Genomic DNA, 24417 nt, shown 5'->3' on the forward strand with positions numbered 1-24417 from the left:
GGGGTTTCCGCTTTTGCTTCTCTCTCATTTTTCTCTCGCTGCCATGTAAGAAGTGCTTTTTGCTTCCTGCCATGATTCTGAGGCCTCGCCAGCCATGTGGAACTGTAAGTCCAATTAAACCTCTTTTTGTTTCCAGTTTTGGGTATGTCTTTATCAGCAGTGTGAAAACAGACTAATACAGAGCAAAAGAAAGGAGGTTTTATGACAGGGTCTCATCCTGTATCCCAAGCTGGAGTGCAGTGGTGCAGTCTCACCTCACTGCAACCTCTGCCTCCCGGGCTCAAGTGATCCTCCTGCTTCAGCCTCCTGAGTAGCTGGGGGACCACAGGCATGTGCCACCATGCCCAGCTAATTTTTGTGTTTGTTTTTATTTTTGGTAGAGAAGGAATTTCTTTTTTTTTCTTTTCTTTTTTCTTCCTTTTTTTTTTTTTTTTTGAGACGGAGTTTCGCTCTTGTTGCCTAGGCTGGACTGCAATGGTGCAATCTTGGCTCACTGCAATCTCTGCCTCCTGGGTTCAAGTGATTCTCCTGCCTCACCCTCCCGAGTAGCTGCTGTTACAGGCAAGTGCCACCACGCCTGGCTAATTTTGTATTTTTAGTAGAGATGGGGTTTCTTCATGTTGGTCAGGCTGGTCTCAAACTCCCAACCTCAGGTGATCTGCCTGCCTTGGCCTCTCAAAGTGCTAGGATTACAGGCGTGAACCACCACACCACTAAGTTGGCCAGGCTGGTCTCAAGTGATTCTCCTGCCTCGGCCTTCCAATGTGCTGGGGGATTACAGGTGTAAGCCACCTACCCAGCCAGTTTTGTATCTTTTATATCATGTTGGTACATAACCTCTCTAGTGACCTAGTTTTTCAAACCCTGCCCCCACCCCTACCCTCCCCTGCCCCTTCCCATCCACATCTTCTCTTCACCTCTGTGGCCACTGTCTCAGTTTCAGCTTTGGCCTTGTCTTGCCAGACTGATTTCTGTGGCTCCTCTCCCACTGCTCTCATGGTTCTCAGGTTCTGGCTGAGCCGGGGTTGGCCACAGATAATCCCCCTAAGGCTCCAAAGCCTCCATATTTCCTCCTGGGCACTGAGTTCAAACCTTCTCAGCTTACAGTGGTGGTGAGCAATTATGAGCTATAACCCGTTCATTTGTAGACTAATTAATGTGATAGAACCTGTGACCACTGGCCCAGAAGGAGCTCCTCGAGCCCAGTTTTTGACGCCCAGAAAACTGGGGAACCTCAGCCAAGTGATTGCTATGGTGCCTATAGACCTTGGATGGCAAAATCTGATGATGTTTTCCTACTTTTTTAATGAGAGAAAAGAGTTGCTAACTTAAAGCCCATCAGAAGTGAGGAGAAAGCTGATGGGATGTGCCAGCCCGTGAGGTGGAACTAGAGGAAAATGAACCTTCCGTGTTGGGGAGCTGGGAGTATTACATGTACTCCGCTGTCCAAACTCATACTGCCTCAGGGTTGCTTTAATTTCTCTTCTTTCGGCTTGTCTGCCGTTGAATTAATTAAATTTCAAGAATAGTCTATTGTTAACTGGGTGAGTTCACTTTGGGAAGAACCCATGTTCACCGAGGGTGGGCTCGGCAAACATGGCGGCCATTACATGACGTTGAGAATTTCCTTTGACTCAGCCGAACTGAAGGGGTGAATGAGTCTGAGAGCTGTTATGAAGAGCCTAGGATCTAAAAGAGTCTTCAGAGAACCTGAGGAGTTAGAAGGACTTTCCTGTCCTTCCTCTTACTTGTCTTCTTGCCTAATGAGAAGTAATTGTACAAGTGAGGAGCATCAGCTAGGTGCTAGGAGAACTCATCAAGAGTCATTCCTCTTACAGTGGTCCATTAAACAGGAATATCAGGACCCAAGTGGTTCAACCCTTCGTTCTTTTTAAGGTTGAAAATCTATCTTTTTCTAGAGAAATGTTGCTCTTGTTCCATAATCATACTGGAAAAGTATTTTGCAGGGAGTAAAAACGTGCAAGAACAAATTGTCATCCAGTAACTCTGGGATGTGTATAGGAGCTGTCAGCGCTCCATCTCACATTACATTTTCGTTCCCATCCCTTCCTCCAGAGACCCCTTGGAAAGTGGTGGGGTGAATTACTCAACCTCCCTTGGCTTGAGTCTCATTGTAAAATGAGGAGTAAGGTACTAAATGAGCTCTCAGCCCCCTTCCTGCCTTTGCATTCTGGGAGTCTGTGGAGCAAGACAGGAGCCAGTCCTGTTGCCTGAATGATAAGGAGAGTTGGCAGAACCGGCCAGAGGTCCTCAAGCCAAATAAACTTCAGAAACTCTGGGGTTTTCTTTTGCAGTCTGTTGACTACCCATATGTTTTGAATCACCGCTTTGTGTAATATAAACTAAAACTCTTCAAGTGCTTGAATTGAAGTTGTTGTCAGGAACTTTTGATTTCTGGTCAGAAAACAAAGCTCTAGGAGTCTGGGCTGAGAGAAGAACACAGTCATTCTGGAAAGTTTGTCCCTGGCGGTTGGCACTGAGTTGCTGCTCTGAAAAGCCCGGGATACTGGGGGCCAAACTCAAATGGCCGCAGACCAGGGAGGCCCCAGAAGTGTGTGGGTGCTGGGTCTGAGAGAGGGCGGCACAGTCTTCATTCCAGGGCTTGTTGCTATAGCCTACTGTTGCCAGATCTTCCTATTTTTTCAAGATTAGTTGGAAATCCTAATTTTTATGTGAAGTCTTCTTATTTTTAAATATTGGATCAAAAAGGAAACAACATTTTTTTAAACAGTCCACTGTCCAAACAAAATATGTCTGCAGGCCACACACACCCTCAGGCCACCCGGAGGTATAGTCTGGGCATATAGACTACAGTATGTCTTGTACATATTGCTTTTTGAAAACCTTTTTATTGCGGGTAATTTCAAACATTTACACATTGAGAGGATAGTATATAAACCCCCACAGAAACTCTCACATACTCATCACCCATCTTCGAGGAATATCAGCCTATGGCCAATCTACTTTGACCTCCAGTCACTACGCACATGCGTGTGCACACACACAAACACACCCACATACCCATACTGGATTGTCTGGATACAAATCACAGATACGCTCTCATTTCATCTGTATATACTGCTAAAGATAAGAACATAAAAAAGCCATATTGTTCCAGCCTCTGTCTGCGTTCAAAAAATAAAAAGAAAAGCCATATTGCCTATATATCGCAGTATTATCAAGCATATGGTCAGTTTTCAAACTTAACCTCTGTCTCATAATTTTTTAACAGCTTATCTTTTTGAATCGTGATCCAAATAACACCCATACATTGTGTCTTAGTCCATTCGGCTCCTACAACAAAGCACCCTAATCTGGGTAGCTTAGATACAACAGAAATTTATTTCTCATGGTTCTCGGGGATAGGAAGTCCAAAACCAAGGCAGATTCAGTGCCTGGTGAGGGCCTGCTTCGTGCTTCACAGACTACTGTCTTTTCACTGTGTCCTTACGTGGTGGAAGGGAAAGGGGTCTCTCTTAGGCCCCCTTTATAGGGACACCAATTATTTCCCAAAAGCCCTACCCCAGGCTGGAGTGCAGCGGTGCGATCTCAGCTCATTGCAGCCTCTGCCTCCCGGGTTCAAGCAATTCTTCTGCCTCAGCCTCCTGAGTAGTTGGGATTACAGGCGCCCGCCACCACGCCTGGCTAATTTTTGTATTAGTAGAGACGGAGTTTCACAATGTTGATCCAGCTGGTCTCAAGTTCCTGACCTTGTGATCCACTCACCTTGGCCTCCTAACCCTTACTCTTCTTTTAAATGTATTTTTCCTTTTATTTTTAGTTGACATGTAATAATTGTACATATTTATGGGATACAGAGTGATGTTTTGATACATGTATACAATGTGTAATGATCAAATCAAAGTAATTAGCATATCCATCATTTCAGACATTTATTTTTTTTTACATTGGGAACATTCAGAATCCTTTCTTCTAGCTTTTTGAAAATGTACAGTAAATTATTGTGAACTGTAGTCACCCTACAGTGGTATAGATCACTAGAACGTATTCCTGCCATCTAGCTGTAATTTTGTATCTGTTAAGTCTCCTTATCCTCCCTTCCCTCCTACCCTTCCCACCGTCTAATATTTCACCTTCTAATACCATTTTCTTGGAGGTTAGGATTTCAGCATATGAATCCGAAGGGCACATGGACATTGAGACCAAAGCACCTTGCAAATGATGCGTGGGTACCTTCAGTTTCAGGTAGCTTCCTCATTATCATCCCTTTCTTTCTTCTCTTTCCTCTTTACTTAGGAGTCCAAGTCCTTTGCTTTGTAAAGTATCTTACGTTCTGAAGTTTGCTGATTGCGTTATTATGGATTTGTTGAAAATTGACATGCTAATTAATATCTTTAGTTTTATACTAAAGAAGAGTCTAGATGCTTGAATTTTACCAGTTTTGCCATATTTTCCCCTGCTGCTACTCTATGTCGTTTATCATTATGAGCTGCTGTTTTACTGAGTTTTTCTCCTGTCGTTTTCCTCTTACAAATAAATAAAAGTAGACTGGAGACAGTCAAATCTAAAGTCTTGTCGGCCTGTGCCTGCCTTTTGGGATCTGTTCATGAATCTATTTGAAGCTTGTACGCTTTCTTGAAATGCTTTTTTCTGCCTTGTGATGTGAAAGTTTGGTCGCTATTTTTAGCTTTTTATACTCCTGGCAGCAAATCCGAAGCCTACAGAATAATTTTGGATTGGGATATTTTGGATTTGAAGTCAACTGTGGCACTCTAATTAAAAATGTTATGCGTGTGGCTCAGCCAGCTCAAACGAATAATTTGTTGAGCTACAAACAGTAACAAATTGCAGAAGTGATTCACCTGGAGTTTGAGAAAAGGTTATTAAGAAAGCATAAAATAAATTATGATGGAGTATTAGAGCCCTTTTAAGAATGGGGCCTATGGAACAAAATAGGAAGTTATTAATATGTCTTAAATAGTTTCCCTTAAAAACCTTTGATGAAGTTAAAATAATTGGTGGACATCTTTTGTTAGGCTTGCCATCAAGTTGGTTAAAGTCCCTTTAACATCATATAAATAACTGAGTTTAAAATCAGAGAACGTGTTTTGAAATGAATTCTTTGAAAGTGAAACTTGGTGTGAAGTTTCCAGTTATACTGAGAAGCCTCTCATGAATACTCTAGAGTGATTATTTTTGGGTTCAGCTCATTGATCCATTGGAACTGAGCCTCAGATGTTTTTTAGATCTTCTTTTGTGGTCCATGAAGCAGTTTAGGGAAGATAAACACCCAGAAAAGTAATATTGATTACGTGATTCCAAATTAGATGTCATTTGAAGTTAAAATATTACAATTTAGTGGCCCATGAGGATGTGGAAAATATAATACCAACACACAAGAACAAATATGTGACAAATGGGAACAAGCCTGTTTAGGGCTATAATTAATAAAGGACGGAGTTACCCAAATGGCGAAGAAACGGAATGTTGATGCCTTCGCTAATAAACAGGTCTCTTGGTTGCCTGCTCTTTGGTCTCAGATAGAACACACGAGTCCTGTCAGAATTTCTGGATCTTCCTAAATGTGGCCTTTGGTAAGAAAAGAATAAAAACATTCTTGCCAAACTTATTAGGTAGGTAAGCTTGGGTTGAATACCAAGGTATACAAGTTCAGTTGCTATGGAGACTTCTTCACAAAGAGAAAAAGAATCCAAATGCCATTTAAAATGGAGAACTAGTGAATTCAAAAATGTACAGAATGAGGTTATTTTGGCCTGTTGGTCTGGGTACTTCTAGTCCCATTCTGTTGACTGGGAAACTACGTCTTGGTGCAAATCAAGCAAAGAGTTACTGATAGACCTACCTAGAGAAAGGCAATAGTGGTGTTCTTTAAGCTCTGTGTCTGCTTTGCTGTTCATAGGGCTTGCAACTGAAAGATACTGCTGGGGTGGGTGGGGATTGAGGGTGAACTAGGTGAGTTTCTCTGTTTGTGCCCTTCTTCTCTTCCTCCCTTCCTCCCTTCTTCTCTCCCTCCCTCCTTCCTTCTCTCCTTACTTCTTGCCTGCTTACCTGCCTGCCTGGCTTCCTGCCTGGGATTGCAATTATGTTTCTGGAGCTATTTTCTGGGACCCATCCAAATCTGAATACTCATTTCCATACAGATTCTCCTGTGGTTCTTTTTATTCCCTTTGTATATAGATTTGACCCTGGCATACATCTATTCAAGATTTCCAATAAAGTGTTAAAAAGAGGCTGGGCATGGTGACTCATGCCTGTAAACCCAGCACTTCGGTAGGCTGAGGAGGGCGGATCACATGAAGTTAGGAGTTCAAGACCAGCCTGGCCAACGTGGCGAAACCCGGTCTCCATTGAAAGTAGAGAAAGTAGCCAGGTGTGGTGGCGCATGCCTGTAATTCCCGGCTACTTGGGAGGTTGAGGCAGGAGAATCGCTTGAACCTGGGATGTAGAGGTTGCAGTGAGACAAGATCGTGCCACCGCACTCCAGCCTGGGTGACAGAGCAAGACTCTGGCTGAAAAAAGAAAGCCCCTGAGCATCCTCTTTTTAATAGTCTCTGCCTTCCTTGGAAATTTAAGTATTGCAAAGAAAGCCTGTAGGATATGGCTACACAGTCCTCATCATGAAGATGACATTGAGCTTTCTCCTGATGGATGGCCTGAGGGAGAGATGGATGGGAAGAAAAGGAACCAGTAGTGTGTTCATTGCCCATCAATTCCCAAACTCAGGAGCCAAAGGGTGACATGTTTTTCATTCTCTGCTAATGGATGGATATGTTTCTTTTCATTTGGGACATGCATATGTTAAGTAACATCTGTGTGGTCATGGCAAGAATAAGGTAACTGGTTTCCTGCCTTTTACAGTGTGACAAACTGAGAGTTGCTTTTGGCAAAGAGTGAAATCCAGCTTCAAGGTAATGAGTATGGTTTACTTCCTATGACCTCTTGTCAGCCATCCCAAGGGCATAGTATTCATGGCTGTGATATCAGATAGGGGATGCCTGGTATCAAGGTGGATCGCCCTTCATGTCAGACTTTTTTTTTTTTTTTTTTGAGACAGAGTCTTGCTCTGTCTCCAGGCTGGAGTGCAGTGGCGCTATCTCGGCTCACTGCAACTTCCACATCCCATGTTAAGTGATTCTCCTGCCTCAGCCTCCTGAGTAGCTGGGACTACAGGCGCGGCTAATTTTTTTATTTTTTAGTAGAGACAGGGTTTCACCATGTTGGCCAGGATGACCTCGATCTCTTGACCTCATGATCTGCCTGCCTCAGTCTCCCAAACTGCTGGGATTATAGGCGTGAGCCTCCGTGCCTGGCCTCATGTCATGCTTTGACAGTGAAATCTTGTGGTTGTTGGGGAGTATGGTTTGATTCAGGGAATATCTCTCAAGCACCTGTTATATTACAGGTACTATGCCAAGTGCTGAAGATTTAGAAAGATGGGAGACACAGCCCGGGCATGGTGGCTCATGCCTGTAATCCCAGCACTTTGGGAGGCCGAGGCGGGCAGATCACGAGGTCAGGAGATCGAGACCATCCTGGCTCACATGGTATGAAACCCTGTCTCTACTAAAAAATACAAAAAATTTTGTATTTTTCCTGATCACTATCCTGAGTGACTGCCGTGTTTGAACACTAGATCTGGGGTCCTCGAATTCTGGCCTGAGGGACCAAATTGCACTGATTCTTGTAAGATCCTTGAACTAAAAATGTCTTTTACATTTTTAAGCAGCTGGGGGAAAAAGAAGAATAATTGGTGTCATGTGAAAATCATGTGAAATTCAGATTTCAGCATTCATGAATAAAGTTTTATTGGAACAAAGTCAGTTTCATTTACTTACTGTCTTTGGTTGCTTTTACATAACAAGGGCAGAGCTGAACAGTCACAATAGAGAGTATATGGCTCGCAAAGGGTAAAATATTTATCTGGTTCTTTAAAGAAACACTTTGCCCACTCTGGACTGTGCCATTACTCAGCAGTTATGGTGTGGTTGGCCTGTCCTCTGTCCTTCCTCCTCCATCAACACACACCCACTCAGTTGCAACTGCCACCATTCTTTATTCAGTCTGTCCGTTTGTCCATCCATCCATCCATCAGTCCATCCATGGTCCCTGGCCATCATGGTGTCAGCTGTTCCAAGATTTGTTAACAGAGAGTATAGAACTCTTATTATTAATGATTCCTATAGGTAGAGCTGCTCTTTCCTCTCCATCCGTGGCTGATATCTCTGTGCTTTCTCCATTCTACCGTCACGGGCTCAAACATAACCTCCTCCACTCCCCCACACCCGCTTCAGTTGCTGGGGTCATTCATTGGCTCCCTCTGCAGAGGCTTGAGTATAAGTGAGGTATTCAGCAGAGGTCTTTGGCGGGTTTCTCATCTGATCACAATCTTAGTTTGAGAAACGGAGCCTCATTCATTAAGCTGTAAGAGAACTCTCTACAAGCAATTTTATTTTTAAGTAGCCCTTTTGTTAACAAGTTTACTCCACTTGGGATGCTTTTTTTAGTTTTGGTGGCCCACAGAAATCTGAAACAGTGCAGTGCTGGGGCCTCTAATCTGTCTTTAGGAACGGGGGATACCGTGAAGTTCACCATGCAATTACTTAAGAAAGCTCCTGGTGGCCGGGCGCGGTGGCTCAAGCCTGTAATCCCAGCACTTTGGGAGGCCGAGACGGGCGGATCACTAGGTCAGGAGATTGAGACCATCCTGGCTAACACGGCGAAACCCCGTCTCTACTAAAAACACAAAAAATTAGCCGGGCGAGGTGGCGGCGCCTGTGGTCCCAGCTACTCGGGAGGCTGAGGCAGGAGAATGGCGGGAACCCGGGAGGCGGAGCTTGCAGTGAGCTGAGATCTGGCCACTGCACTCCAGCCTGGGTGACAGAGCGAGACTCCGTCTCAAAAAAAAAAAAAAAAAAAAAAAAAAGAAAGCTCCTGGCTAGTGCTCCTGTGAATGTGTTTTTACCTTCCTGTAAAATGCTGAACTCACAGACTTTATTACTGGGATAATGGAGAAATGTATAAATTCAATGCAAGTGACACCAGCAAGCCTGCGTGTTGGGTAGAGATGTCCTGGGGCCGTTTTGTCCTGCACTTTTCTTCATGGGTGTTTCTTTCTTGAAATTGAACACCACTGATCTCTCTTTAAGCAAAATGCTTCAGCAAATATACAGGAAGAGCCCCCCCCCTTTTCTTCCTGTGGTTTCATTGCATGTTGTGTGGTTTCAGAGGTACTTCCTTGGGTTGCCCCCAGCCAACCAGAGTTTCCTCAGAACCAGAGAGCTTTCTTTTGGAAGAGCTCGAAGATTGTAATCTGGATGCTAGCAAAGCGTCTCCAGCTGCTCCATTTTTAATTCTTAATTTGGGAGTGATCAGCGGTTTCACAGAAGAGAGAAAAATCTAAGACATTCATCGTGTGATCATTCAGCATTTGGAAAAGGGAAAAGGAGGACTGAATGAGGTAATAAACAAGGATGTTAATCAAGGAGAAGACATGTAAGGTGCAGTTTTAAAAGACATCATTAGAGGAAGCTTAGGGGACTAACAAGATGTTTTTGCACAAATATGTGGTATGGAGGAGTGTTGTGGATCACAGGAGCAGATCTCCTCTGCTTCTTACCCCTGCAAAACAACATCAGCAATGAAATCATTTAAAAAACACAGATAAAAACAAAATCCCGGTCCTGTTAGAATGTTGGATTGTAAGGATCAGAAACCTAAGTTGATTTAGGGCCAAAGTGGAAATACGTTTGGCTGTGTACCAATCAGGGTAAGGCTGGGGTTAGGGGACAGTTGGACCCGGGGAAGTTAACACAATCAGATGCTCTCTGTCTTTCATCCCTGTTTTCCCTGGATCAGATTAGTTCTTCTCAGGCTAGCTTACATCCGCAGTTTTAAAAGAAAAAAATTCCCAAGGAAGTTCTCTGATTAGCTAATATCAATCGTGAACCCACCTCTGGACCAATCACTGTGTACGGGGTTTGAGGTTCAACGACAATCCCAGCTGGATCCTGTGCCCATCGTGTGGTTAAGGATGGTGGAAAAAGTATGGAGGTACAGTACAGAGGAAAACAATTACAAATAAAGGGGGAAAGGAATGGTCTCTTCCACCAATCCTATGCAGAAAAAACACCCATCAGAGAACGCGATGTCCTGTTCTGTAGGGCATCCTAATCAGAAAATACAGTGATGAACTGCCTCACAGTGTAAGCAAGAATGAGAATGAGCACTCCCTGCCCTAAGGGGGATGGACTAGCATTGCTTTAAAAATAATTGTCAGCTGGGCTCAGTGGTTCATGCCTGTATCCCAGCACTTTGGGAGGCTGAGGTGGATGGATCACTTGAGGACAAGAGTTCGTGACCAGCCTGGCCAACATGGTGAAACCCCATCTCTGCTAAAAATACAAAAATTAGCCAGGTGTGGTAGTGGGCACCTGTAATCACAGCTACTCGGGAGGCTGAGGCAGGAGAATGGCTTGAACCCGGGAGCCAGATGTTGCAGTGAGCCAAGATTGCACCACTGCACTCCAGCCTGGGTGACAAAGTGAGACTTTTTCTCAAATAATAATAATAATAATAATAATTGAACCTGTATTAATGGGAAATGGATCTATGACTCGTCATGAGGAGAAGGGCAAACCTTGGGTGGCTGGTTTGAATCTGTGGGCTCAGTGTGGGATAAGTCAGCTGTTCCCTCCTCACTTACTTTCTAGTGCCCTTGGGCTGGAAGTGTCAGGTCCATAACTCATCCAGGTCAGTGACACCAGAGAGAGAGTGAAGGAAGAGGGTGGATGCACTGAACTCACTCTTATGCTGCCTTCATTTTCAAATAAAGTCACAGTAAAGAGTATATTCTTTTTTTTTTTTAAAGAGACAGGGCGACAGCTTTGTCACCGAAGGTGTAGTACAGTGGCACAATCATACCTCACTGTAACCTTGAATTCCTGGGCTCAAGCAATCCCTCTGTCTAGCAGTCCCTCTGTCTAGCCTCCCTGGTAGCTGGGACTACAAGCATGAGCCACTGTGCCCAGCCAAGGAGCATGTTTTTGTATCAATCATATATGTATACTTGAATGCATATATATGCGTATGTGTATATACACTTACATGCATGTATATATGTGTATATGTATACATGCCGAATGTATATACATGTCTGTCTATCTATCTATCTATCTATCTATCTATCTATCTATCCATCCATCCATCTATCCTTTCTTCCTTAAAGGAATCTATGATAATATCATCTGCTATTAGTTTAATACCTGGAATAGGAGAATGTCTTAATGAACTAAATATCACCTTTAGTTGTCTAATCTGTCATTAAATGTCTTACTCATTGGGCTTTTGAGTGGTTTAATGAAGCAGTGGTATTTAGACAAGATTTTATATCTATAGCCAAAATCTAAAAGGCTTTCTGAATTGGGGAGGGGTTCCTATTCAGTGGGAAATATTTGTCTACAACATAGTTTATGTGGATTTTATAAACTCTTCTTAAATTGTGAAACATGCCACACATTCAGAACAGTGCATAACATGTGACTGTACAGCCTACTGGGTAATGTGGCCATCACTAGCTCGAGAAATGCAACATTGCCAGCCCCCAAGAGAGCCTCCTCTCCCATCCTCAATCACAGTTTCTCCCTGCCTCCTAAAGATAACAACTGGGCTTGATTTTTACGGAATCATATTTTTGCTTCTTGTCACACATTTAGTACTTGAGTGTACATTCTTAAGCACTGTAGTTTAATTTTGCTTGTTTTTGAACTGTGTATCAGTGGAATCATACTTTATTAAGTATTCTAGGTCTGGCTTTATTTCCTCAACTTTTCTCTTGGGTATATCTCTAGTTTGTACACTTTAATTATTATACAGTTTCATGGTATAAATAGGCTATAACTTCATAATCCATTCTGCTGATGATCATTTGGATTAATTCCAATGTTTGACTATTGTGAATAGTGCTACAATGGACTTTTTTTGGAGATACGTTCCCCAGTAGTCATGTCCATGTATTTCTTGGGGTATATTTCTAGAATTGAAATTGCTGATTTTTCATCTTTACTAAAGTGGCTGACCCAGTTACACTCTCCCTAGGAGGATAAGGGAGTTCTTCTTGCCTTATGCCCTCAGAAAACCTTGGTGTTGTTAGTCATTTCAATTCTAGATATTCTGGTCATAAGTGGATTTCCTGGTTTGAGTTTGCATTTTGTAAATGTGAAAAAACAGCATGGCCAAGCTCCTATTCGTAGGTTTATTGGTCATTGGAATATTTTCTTTTGTGAACTGCCTGTCACATCACTTGTCATTTTTTATTTGGTAGTTGATGTTTTTCTATTGATTTGTACAGTTGTGTGCATGTCTGTGTTTTAACCTATTCTGCATGATATCTCCTTGTTGGTTGCATGAGTTGCAAATATTGTCTTTCCATGTGGCTTGCATTTTATTGTATTGTTTATTTTTTAAGTAAATAACTAAGTTTTTACCCGGAATGTAGTCAGGATGATTAGTTACTGGCTTTTTGATGTCTGTCCTATTAAAAAAACTTAGGATTTACCATAGCTACCTTGGATTGCAAAGTCATATATAAATTGATACTTTGAAGCCTTCCTAGATAATACAAGGACATTAGAGTATATTAATTCCTTTTATTCTCTACTGGATTATAAGATACAGTAAAATTTTTTCTTTTATACTATTCTAAACATCTAAGATATTATTGTTAATTATTATTATTATACTTCTGTCCATCTTAAATTATCTTTATTTCTGCTGCATATAGAATTCTCCGTTGGCAGTGATTTTCTTCAAACACTTAGAAGACACCAGTTCATTATCTTCTGGCATCTGTTCTTGCTGAGAAGTCGGCTGTCTGCCTAATTGTTGCTTCTTTGTACAATAACTCATCAGTCTCCTTGTTGCTTTTATGGTTTTTCTCTTTGCCTTTGGCTTTCCTGTTCTACTATGACATATCTAGGTGTAAATATATTTTTATTTATTCTGTTCAGGGTTTGTAGGACTTCTTGAATCTATGGGTTGGTATCTTTTTTTGCATTTTGGGATATTTCCAACCTGTATCTCTTTAGTCCAGTTCTCTTTTTTTCTTCATATTACATCCTTTCATTGTATTTTCTTTTTCTTTTTTTTTTTTTTTCGGAAACAGAGTTGTGGACTGTCTCCCGGGCTGGTGTGCAGTGATGTGATCTCGACTTGCTGCAACCTCCGCCTCCCGGGTTCAAGTGATTCTCCTGCCTCAGCCTCCCGAGTAGCTAGGATTACAGGCACCCACCACCATGCCTGGCTAATTTTTTGTATTTTTAGTAGAGACAGGGTTTCACTATGTTGGCTAGGCTGGTCTCGAACTCCTGACCTCGTGATCCGCCTGCCTCGGCCTCCCAAAGTGCTGGGATTACAGGCATGAGCCACTGCGCCTGGCCCTTTCACTATATTTTCTATGTCCCCTGCTTTCTCTTTCATTGTTTTATTTTTGTCCCTTTATGCTTCATTCTGCCAACCTAATGTTGTGAAGACGAAATACTATTTGTTCACTCAACAAATGTTCTTATTTTGAGGTCCTACTGTGTGCTAGGCAATGTCCTAGGTACTTGGGATACTTTGGTGATCAAAAGAGGCAAAGATCCTTGTCTTTGTGAATTGCTATTAAAAAATAAATAATTGTGTATTGTAATGAGTTATTATGTCTTCATTTTTAATTAAGTTTAACTTAATGATTCAGTGTGTTGGAGGTGGGAAATGATATTTTAAAAAAGCAAAGTAGACCTGCTTTGGGTGGGTGGGCAGTTTTGGGAGGTAAGTGGGGCAGATTAGGGTATAGTGATGAGATGGTACCATTTGAATGAAGACTAAAAGAATGTAAAGAAATTAGCTAGCAGCCTACCTGGAATGTTCCAGAAAGAGGGAGTGTGTCTGGAAAGTTCAGGGAACATTGAGGAAGCCAAGCGTGGCTTTAATGGCATGAACAAGGGGAGAAGCAGCAGGAGATGAAGATAGGGAAGTAATAACGAGGCCAGAGGGGTGACATGCTTTGTGGGTCCCTCTAGGGAGTTTGGCTTTTACCCCTTGAGCAGAGGAATGATGTGTCTGATTTATACTTTAAAAGGATCACCATGGTCCTGGATGAAGATGGATTGTAGAAGGACAAGAGTAGAAACAGGGAGACTTGTTAGGAGGCTTTGTTGTAATCTAGTAGAAAGAGAATGGTGGCTCAGATTATAGTGGCAACAGTGGGAGGGGGTGAGAAGAGATTTGGATTTGCACATATTTGGAAAGTGGGTGCAACAGAATTTTCAGACTGATTTGATGTGGGATGTGAAAGAAAGGGAAGGCAAGTATGGCACCAAGTATTTTGGTCTGAATAGTTGGGAGGGTTCAGTTGCCCTTAGCTCAGCTGGGAAAGGCATCTGGAAGATACCAGAGGGTGTAAGTGCCCAGTGCGGTATTTGATTGTGGAGTCTAGGGGAAAAAGCACTGGCTAGGGACATGCATTGGGAGTTGTTAGCATGTAGACGGTATTCACAGTCATGAGACTGGATGGGATCTGCAAGAGTTGTAGGTTGATATCTCCAGAAACAGGCAAGAAGATGGCATTTAGATGATCTGCGAAAGAAAGAGGAAGGAAGTAGGACTGTGTGGAGAAGTCAAGCAGTGATGTAGAACAACCTAGCTGGAAGCTCTGGAATTAATACTGCCCATCATCCTTGCCCTGCAGAGGCAGATATGACCAGTCCTTCATCCCCACCTCACTCAGTCACCAGATGTGGGCTACCCTCGGATGCCGCCCTCTGCTCTGAGACAGATCCTGCCGGAGCTGAAGGCTGGAGGCTGCCTTTTGACCACAGCCCCCATAGCTGAACAGCAAGTCTTTCCTTGGGGTAAGATTGGGACAGTGGATCTACATATCTCCCTCACTGAGGACCGCAGTACAGAAAGAAGAGAGAAGAGGGCCAAGGACTAAGCCCTGTGGTTCCCCAACATTAAGAGGTCTGGGAGAAGAGGAGGAACCAGCAAAGGCAGCCAGCAAGGCAGAAGAATTATGGTGACTTGGAAGCAATTGAAGAAAGTACACCAGAGCAGAATGAGTAATCAGTGGTGTCAAATGCTGCTGATAGAATAGGTCAAGTACAATGAAGATAAGACAGAAACATTGGCTTTATAAACTGGGAGGTCATTAGTGCCCTTGAGAACAGCACGTGGATGGATGGAAGACTCACTGGAGTGGGTTTAAGAGAGAATGGGAAATAAGGGAACATGGCAAATACAGATGCCTCTTTTAATATTTCTGCAAAGGAGAGGAAGAAAGCAGCAAATTTTCATGCTTATAATTTGATGATGTGGAGGAAAGAGAGGAAAATTGCTAGAACATTGCCCTTGAGTGAGCAATGGGTGGAGATTGGACCTCATCACAGGTGGAGGGGTTGGCTTTAGAGAGGAGCATCGATAGTTGTCTACATCAACAGGCAGAAAGGTAGAGTATATACCTACATGCAGATAGATCACCAGAGAATATATATAGTCTTAGAAGTTGGTGGTAGTCCTCTCTGATTGCTTCATTTTTCTCAGAGAAGTAGGACGAAAGGTCATCAGATGGGAAGAAATTATTGGGAATTTGGAAGAAAAACAGAAGATAGTGGGTGAGAGAATAGACCGAGAATTTTGGGGTAATTGCCAGTGGCATTTAAAGGGACACATGACATTAGGGGTCATGAATTTAAAGTGAGACCAGCCAACAAGTTTGCATGCTTTTCCCTAGCCACAGTCAGCTGTCTGGGTACAGGTGTGAACTGGGCAGTCTGATGGGTTTAACCAGGTGTTTTTGCCAAAAGGATGTGACTAAGTAAAAGATGGGCCAGGGAGTTGAGGGAGGGAAATTAATGATAGATGATGGAATCTACACTTCTTTTTAAAAATTTTTAAAATGTTTATTAATTCATTAATTTTTTAAAGATGGGCTCTGGCTGTGTTGCCCAGGCTGGTCTTGAACCCATGGGCTCAAGCCATTCTCCTGTCTCGGTGTCCCAAAGTGCTAAGATTACAGGTCTGAGCCACTGCGCCCAGCTAGAATCTATGTTTCTTAAGGAGGAGCATGAAACATCGAAGATATGAAGGGATTCTTGGAGTGTGTCTTAGTCTATTGGTGCTATCACAGAATACCGCAGACTGGATATTTTATAAACAACAGAAATGTATTTCACAGTCCGGAGGCTGAGAAGTCCAAGATCAAGGCAACAGCAGATTGAGTGTTTAGTGAGGGGCTGCTGCCTCTGGACAGCGCCTTGTGGCTGTGTGCCTCACACAGCGAAAGAGATGAATGAACTCTGAGACCTCTTTTTAAAAGAGCACTAATCCCAATCCTGGGGGCTCTGCTGTCATGATCTAGTCCTCTCCCAAAGGCCCCCACCTTAGAATACCATCACCTTGGGGGTTAGGATTTCAACATATGAATTTTGAGGGGATACAAACATTCAGACCATAACAGAGTATGAGACTGAATGGTCTGAAAAGATGGGAGGTGTGAGCTGCTGGGGGGATGCATGACGATGATGGCTCACGGGCAATTGGTATCTTTACCCCTTTTTGTTAATAATCTGTGTATTTCAGAGATTTGGCATGCAGTGTCTTGAAAATCCTTAGTGAATGTTATAGTATAAGTTGAAAACTCCAAGTGTTTGTGTATTATTGACATAAATGTCTATATCTCCTATTCCTTATTTCTCTCTTTGCTGTTAAGGATTTAGAAGGAATTGGTAAAAAGGGACTTTTTTGCTATGGTTAAAGAAGAGACCTCAGACTTGGGTGATTTTGATAGTGCTTCTTGTCTTGAATTATCATCACGGGGTACTGAATGACCGTTGTTCAAATCATCAAATATTTATTGAGAGTCTACTGTGTATGAAGCCCTCTTCTAGGCACTTGCAATAGAATTGTGAACAAAATGGATAAAAGTGCCTGCTCTTGTGGGGCTTATGTTCTAGTGGAGGAGAGAAACAATAAACAAGAAAAAGTAAAATAAGAAAATATTCAGCATGTATATAAAGGAGGGAAAAATAGCTGGGTGCGCGGTGGCTCACAACCATAATCCCAGCACTTTGGGAAGTCGAGGTGGGCAGATCACTTGAGGCTAGGAGTTTGAGACCAGCCTGGCCAACATGACAAAACCCCATCTCTACTAAAAATACAAAAATTAGCCGAGTGTGGTGGCACGTGCCTGTAGTCCCAGCTACTCAGGAAGCTGAGGCAGGAGCATTACTTGAACCTGGGACGTGGAGGTTGCAGTGAGCCAAGATCGTGCCCCTGTGCTCCAGCCTGAGCAACGGGGCAAGACTCTTTCTCAACAAAATAAATAAATAAATAAATAAATAAATAAATAAATAAATAAATAAATAAATGGAGAGAAAAATAAATCAGGGAAGTAAGAAAGGAAATGTGCCAGGGATGAGGGGTGGGGCCACTGGCCAGGAGGACACCTTCATTGAGAAGGTGACGTTGGACAAAGACCTCAAGTCTTAAGGTTACCTGCACATGTGGAAGAAGAATAAGTTTGCATGGGAACGAATAGACCAAGTTGGCCACACGTCCTTAAGAAAATAAAAACCCATATTCATGCCAAAGGCCAAGAATATTGTTTTTGGTTATTGAAATGGAATGAGTCAGTGGTGTCTGTGTGTATGTGTCTACCAGACGGGTAATGGGCAGTTCATTGCTGCTACCTTTTTTTTTTTTTTTTTTGGTGGTGGGGGAACAGTGTCTGGTGGGTGTTTCTGCAGGAGACTGCTGACTTCAGACCTAGCCGACCTGACTAATTTTTGCCAATGGAAAGTTATGTGTAAGGGATAACAGCTGTTCTTTAATGGGCTGAGTTCATCTGTGGCCAGAAAAAGAACAAAGACTCCCAGGGTACGGGACTTTGGGAGGGGTGAGAAGCTTGAATCATAAGCCTGAGCCTGAGCAAGGTGTGTGAAGTTGTTGAGGCTGAGAAAAGTAAAAGTCAGAGATGGCTTATCTTGGCGTCCACCAGCCCACAGCAAGGATTCTCAGCTGGGCAGGTTGTCAGCGTTGTGGTCCCATGCTGAGAAATTCCCTTTCTCAGAAACCAGGCATCCGAGAGCTAAACATTCTTTGGTGTTTTAGGTGACGTGGTGAAGTGTTTGTCAACTTGCTGGCTGAGCCTACTCCACACGAGTAGTAACTCCTGGTACCTGTGCCAGGAACTGTGTCATCCCTGTGAGTCACCTGTCATGTTTTACCGGGAAGTTGGGTGGTTCAGCTGCGAGCACGATGCTGTTCAGTACGTATTTCTTTTGATTGTGAACCAACATTAGTACTTCAGGGAGGTGTTATAAATAGTTCAGTATAAAATATCCACCAGCAGTTAATAATCTCAGTCCAGAGTTTGAACTTGCCTCTTCGTGTGGTGGGGGTGGGGGTTTGGTGGGGGCGTCCTTGGTTCTGTCAAAGGACCCCATGAATACATTTTGGAATCTCCCACACATGCATTATGCATATTATTTGCCTCTTGTGCAGTTTAGCTGGCTCACGTTAGATACCTTGTTCACTCACCTTTCTCAGACGGAGTGATGACTAACTTCCAGGAGCTTCATGACAAACTCTGAAATATGTTGCTTGCCTGCCACATTTGTCCTTGAAAGGCAATGAGGTTCTCCATGAGTAAGTGTAGGCTTTGGGAGTCACACTCAGCCCTCTGACTTTGTGAACCTGGAAGCTGAGATTCATGACACGAAAGGTAGTGTTAGGAATAATAAGGCCGGGCATGGTGGCTCACGCCTGTAATCCAGCACTTTGGGAGGCTGAGGTGGGCAGAACGTGTGGGGACAGGTGTTCGAGACCAGCCTGGCCAACATGGTGAAATCCCGCCTGTACAAAAAATATACAAATTAGCTGGGCCTGGTGGTGGGCACCTGTAATTGCAGCTACTTGGGAGTCTGAGACACAGGATCGCTTGAACCCAAGAGACAGAGGTTGCAGTGAGCTGAGATCACTCCACTGCACTCCAGCCTGGGCAACAGAGTGAGATTCTGTCTTTAAAAAAAAAAAAAAAAAGATAAATAAATAAATAAAAACAAATAAATCAAGTGTAAGGATGTCAGGGTTGATAATGACAAGACTGTAGCCCAAATGCAGTAGTGAGGTTGGAGAGAGCTGGGGTCCCAGCTTCACAGAGACTAGATTTTAGACCTGCCTCTTGTTGAGTGGCTTTGGGCCGTTCATTTAAGCGCTCTGTGCCTCAGTTTCTTTATCTGTTAAATGGGTCTAGTGATAAGTAGTACCTTGCTGAGCTGTCATGAGGACCAGGTATAAAATTGAATAAGCAGCCCCTAGCCTAGTGGCTTTCACAGAGAAAGTGCTCAGAAAGTGTCCGCAACTCGTCATCAAAGTTGTCTTCACATAGCTTTATGAGGGAAATGTTCTTATTCCCATTTTACAGATGAGGGACTGAGGCTTTATGAAGATGAAGGGATAGGCCTGTGACTGGAAGAGGAATTCCTGGCTGACTCACAATTCTTACTTAGACTGCCTGGCACCCCTGCTTCTGTCTTAACTCCTGAAATTACTGTGGGTTGAGGGTACACCTGAATGTGGTTAGTTAACATGTGTGCCATTTAATATTTGCAGTTAAGAGTTTGGGTTTGATTCATTTCCCCCACTGTTAGGGTTTTGGACTCATTTTTGGTTTCTTGATCTGCTTTGAAATTTGGGATTGGGATGGGTTGGTGGAAGCAGCTGTTCTCTACCGCTGTGACTCCAGCATACTGTGCAAAGGTGTGCCTTGTTTTATCTTCATAACTGCGAAAGATTTACCTTGATAGGTGAGGCAATGTCATTTTATCCCTTACCATCAGAGAAAATCACTTATCTGGGCGTGCGGAGATCATGGTGATATGACAGGGAGAGTTGGCTTATTGGAAGGCTTGGTTAATGTGCGTAAAGTTTTGATTAGTTTTGTTTTTAGCAGTAGCTTTTTGTTTTTTTTTTTTTTGAGACAGAGTCTTGCTTTTTTGCCCAGGCTACAGTGCAGTGGCATGATTACAGCTCACTGCAACCTTTGCCTCCCGGGTTCAAGCTATTCTTGTGCCTCAGCCACCCAAATAGCTGAGATTACAGGCGTGCGTCACCATCCCTGGCTAATTTTTATTTATTTATTTATTTATTTATTTATTTATTTATTTATTTTAAGTAGAGATGGGGTTTCACTGTGTTGGCCAGGCTGGTCTTGAACTCCCGACCTCAAGTGATCCGCCCACCTCAGCTTCCCAAAGTGCTGGGATTATAGGCATGAGCCATTGCACCAGGCCAGCAGCTGCTTTTTTTTTTTTTTTTTTTTTTTTTTAATAGCTACATATATCTGAGCCAAAAAGTTGAAAATGATATTTTTGGAATATTTTTTAAAAGTTGTGGTAAAATATATATAACATAAGACTTGGCATTTTAGCTGTTTGTAAGTACACACTTCAGTGGCATTAATTACATTCACAATGTTGTACAGCCATCACCACTATCTATGTTCAAAACTTGGATATAAGTGGAATTATGCAATATTTGTCCTTTTGTGTCTGACTTCTTTCACTTAACATAATGTTTTCAAGGTTCATCCATGTAGCAGCACAGATCAGAACTTCATTACTTTAAATGGCTGAGTAATATTCCATTGCAGAGATACACGACGTCTTGTCTATTCATTCATCTGCTGATGGGCACATAGATTGTTTACACCTCTTGGCTATTGTGAGCAAATGCTACAATGAATATTCACAGACAAGTGAAAATGATGGTATTTTGTGGCATTAGCAGAGATGCACTTTTTTTTTTTTTTTTTTTTTTTTTGAGACAGAGTCTTGCTCTGTTGCCTAGGCTGGAGTGCAGTGGCGTGATCCTGGCTCACTGCAACCTCTGCTTCCCGGGTTCAAGCGATTCTCCTGCCTCAGCTTCGTAAGTAGCTGGGAATACAGGCACACACCACCAGACCCGGCTAATTTTTGTATTTTGAGTAGAGATGGGGTTTTGCCATGTTGGCCAGGCTGGTCTTGAACTCCTGACCTCAGGTGACCTGCCCACCTCTGCCTCCCGAAGTGCTAGGATTATAGGCATGAGCCACCATGGCTGGCCAGAGATGAACTTTAAGTTCTTGGTATTCCAGCGGTAGAGCTTTCCTAACTGAGGAAGTCTGTGTCTTTGACCAGGTTGCTATCTTAACCCCTTGGGCACATGTGAATCTTTCTCCTGCATTCTTGCTGAACCTGCCACTGTAATTTGGGAGGACGCTGGCTGCTGGTGAGTCAGACTGCCTCCAGCCATCTGGGTTTGACTGCGTCCTCCCTGCCAGGTCTCTGGGCCCCTTGCTTGCTTGTCTGGGGCTGAGCCAAGAATTTCTCAGGTACCCACTTATTACGGTTTGCTTATTAATTCTAGATGGGCTTAATTTATATTTTTTTATTTGTATGTGCCTTTTGTACTAGGTTGGGACCCCAAATTATATGTACGTATACTGCATTGAATGTTCATTTTATGGAAATATTTTTTAAAGGAGGTAATGAGTGGGACATACAGCAAGTTTATTTCTGTTGACCTGGGTACTGGGCTGAAGCTATCATGGTTTTATTATGTGAGCTTGAACAAGTCACTTACTCCTTCTGACTTCAGATGAATGAGTGATTTATAAGACCTCCTTTCTGCTCTTACATATAGAGGTCTATGACCCTAAATGTGTCACCCCTATGTTAGGCCATTTAATATTTTGAGACACAGGTTTGTCGTATTCTCTGATTGAAAGTAACCTTTGCATATTTGGTTTTCATTTGCATTAGGGAAGATGGCAGCAAATGCTCCTAGAGTGAAATCAAATGCCTGTGTTATTGGAAGGGAACATAAGACAAGTGGATTCTCATTAACATGTTTCCCTGGCCATTATTCATTAGAAGTCATCTAATTTTAATTGATTATGTGCCTGTGTTCAGTACAAAACTCTGTAAGGTGTCATGTGTTACAAACAGGTCTATGGGTGGGGTCCTTTTCACTTCACCATCCTACCCCTGTGCTAGGTATCTCCTCGTGTATTGGGCCATTCTTGCACTGCTGTAAAGAAATACCCAAGATTGGGTAATTTATAAAGAAAAGAGGTTTAGTTGGTGGTTCTGCAGGCTGTACAGGACGCATGATGCTGGCATCTGCTCGACTTCTGGGGAGACCTCAGAAAACTTACAGTTACGGCAGAAAGAGAAGCAGGAGCAGGCATGTCATGTGCCAGAGCAGGAGCAAGAGAGAGATGCGGGGAGATGCCACAAACTTTTGTACAACCAGATCTTGCGAGAACTGACTCACTCTCACGAGAAACTATCCATGAGAAATCCACCCCCATGATCTAATCACCTCCCACCAGGCCCTACCTGCAACACTAAGAATTACAATTCAACATAAGATTTGGGTGGGTACAAATATCCAAACTAGATCACCTTCTTAGCCAGTGTCATTCTCCACTCCCCGCCCCAGTATGTTTTGGCCCCCCCAAATTTTAAAGTGACAGTTACTGTATCTTAGTATAAAATAAAAATCAAAATGATTCCCACCCATAAATACGATTAAATACCATTAAATTGGTTGGACCTGGTTGGTGCCGGGCCTTCGTCGCTCACCGTGTCTACCCTCACAAGGGTGGCCTGCTACTGTCCCACAGTAGGGACTCTCTGGGGAAGGCTTAGGGCTCAAGAGGTGAGCCCTCTGGGACCCCATCGGGAGGGGCCTCTGTTCTCTCTTGCGACACATAACTAGTGCCAGAACTGTACTTTTTACCAAAATAGCACCGTCAACGTGATAACATTGAGAACATTATAAACGCTAAGATCGTTTAAGATACAGGGTTGGCTTATTTCCTGATTGAAAATTGTCTTGACATGATTAGTGCGCATTTGCCCATTTAGAGGCAGTGTTGGGCATGTGCCCAGTCCAAAGCCTGTTAACCCATGCATTCCATTGCCAATAGGCATCTCTTATTTGAAGTTCCCACTTTACTGAAGGGTAGGCAGAGTGGCTTCCTCTAAGTTACTCTTCTGGTTGTCGTTGGACCCTGGAGTTGAACCGGGTCTTCTCATTTTTGTATCCTTGCTTCTCTCATGACCAAATGAGGCCTCCCCGATGGGATACTCCCTGACCCAGCTTTTTCAAGAGGCTATACTGAGGATTATACAGCTATCCTGGCATTCTTTGAAGAAATGGCAGGACTGAAATTAGAACTTGACTTTTTGTCTTCTTAGTTATTCTATACGATCTTACTTCTAGTGCCAATAACAATTAGTATTGTTTATTGTTGCCGAGCAGGGAGGTATCTGAAACGTCCCAAACTAGGAAAAGCTTAGATGCTTTTACCCCCATGAACACATGCACCATTTGTGCAAGACACTCAGGGCCCTTGAAATCAAAAGCCTTACTGTGTATGTGGGTGGGACAGCATCTGGCCCCATATGGTTTATTGCTGGTGGGAGCTAAGAGCTCACGGATGTTTCCTCAGCCTTCTTTGTTACCTTTATCTAACTCTGGTTGCACTTCCTCCCTTTTCCCTTCACACTTTCAGTTACAAACCTGGCTTCACTTACAAGAATGTGGGCTACCAAGGAGCCCTGACCTTGTGAACTTTGACTTGTTAGATGAAAGTTGTTCTTCTGTAAGGAAATCTAATTTGGGGTAATGAAAGCAATGGGGGCTTTAAAATCATAGAAACATATAATTGGAAGATAGAGCTCAGAAGGCAGAGAAAATTAAATCGAACATCATCATTTTATAGTCAAGGAAATTGAAGCCCTTGGATTTTAGGGAATTTGCCACACAGTCCCTGTAATGCATTCTGGAGGTGGTGTTTAAAAGCTATTAGAGTTTTCTGGCCTCTTTTTGGCTGGCCCTCTATTTTTTTAAGACTATCTCTATGTATTTGTTAGGTATTTCATTTTCAGATAGAACTATGTAAAGAGTCTCTAAGTTTGGTTGGCATAAGATTTACTCTGAAGTTGTAAAATATTCTTGTATTAAATCAAATTTAATGAAGACTATGCCCTAAAACTTTGCCTAAAAAGGTGAACCTTGTTTGTCTCTCAGAGAAAAGAAGGACCCCATCCAGGGCTGAAACAAGTGTTTCCAGTGTTTTCAAACGTGTCTGTATTCCCGAGCAGACCCTCAGATTACCTAGCATGGGAGTGTGTGGGATGGATCCATATTTAGACCTTTCATCAGTTTCAAATATAAAAAATTGATTTTGGCAATCCGTTGGTAGTCAACCACAAAATGTATTTATGAAAAACCTTCTGCATTTCCATAGCGGTTCCAAATATGGATTCCATTAACAAGATTCATATTTGGAACTACAGTGATGCTGGGAAATCATGTTTGGATTCAGGT

The 24417-nt window shown here is 42.8% G+C and overlaps 1 protein-coding gene across 15 annotated transcripts in view; it reads left to right on the plus strand.

Annotated features, from left to right (window-relative positions):
* The window catches only part of TIAM1 (TIAM Rac1 associated GEF 1), a 441123-nt gene that overhangs the window by 184435 nt on the left and 232271 nt on the right, over positions 1 to 24417 (plus strand). For 2 of the 15 annotated variants that reach the window (XM_065541421.1, XM_074034151.1), the window contains exon 3: positions 7406 to 7547. The exons of the other annotated variants lie outside the window; for them this stretch is intronic. The gene's annotated coding sequence lies outside the window, so the exon portion shown is untranslated. The remainder of the gene's footprint in view (positions 1 to 7405; positions 7548 to 24417) is intronic. 15 annotated transcript variants of the gene reach the window in all.

The sequence above is a fragment of the Macaca fascicularis genome, chromosome 3 (genome assembly GCF_037993035.2).
Source record: "Macaca fascicularis isolate 582-1 chromosome 3, T2T-MFA8v1.1".
Lineage (NCBI taxonomy): Eukaryota > Metazoa > Chordata > Mammalia > Primates > Cercopithecidae > Macaca > Macaca fascicularis.